Genomic DNA, 480 nt, shown 5'->3' with positions numbered 1-480 from the left:
CACCACAAAGACTTAAGGACAGCATCAGTGACCCCAGTGGGATTCCAGCACTCAGTAAGCAGATTAGAGTTTCACTTGGTTCTTTTCCTTTTATGTGTGCACACATACACACACACGCTCACGCACACACACAGACAGGCACGCATGCATGCATACTGTGTGACCACACACACACACACACACACACACACACACGCACACACGCACACACGCACGCACACACACACACACACACACACACACACACACACACACACACACACACACACACACACACACACACACACACACACACACACACGCACGCCTACATACGTATAGACAAACAAATCCTACATAACTCACACACGCGCGCGCACGCACGCACACACACACACACTCACATACACGCACACGCACACGCACAGACACACACACACACACACACACACACACACACACACACACACACACACACACACACACACACACACTCGATCA

The sequence above is a fragment of the Engraulis encrasicolus genome, chromosome 11 (genome assembly GCF_034702125.1).
Source record: "Engraulis encrasicolus isolate BLACKSEA-1 chromosome 11, IST_EnEncr_1.0, whole genome shotgun sequence".
Lineage (NCBI taxonomy): Eukaryota > Metazoa > Chordata > Actinopteri > Clupeiformes > Engraulidae > Engraulis > Engraulis encrasicolus.
This window is presented reverse-complemented; position numbering follows the sequence as displayed.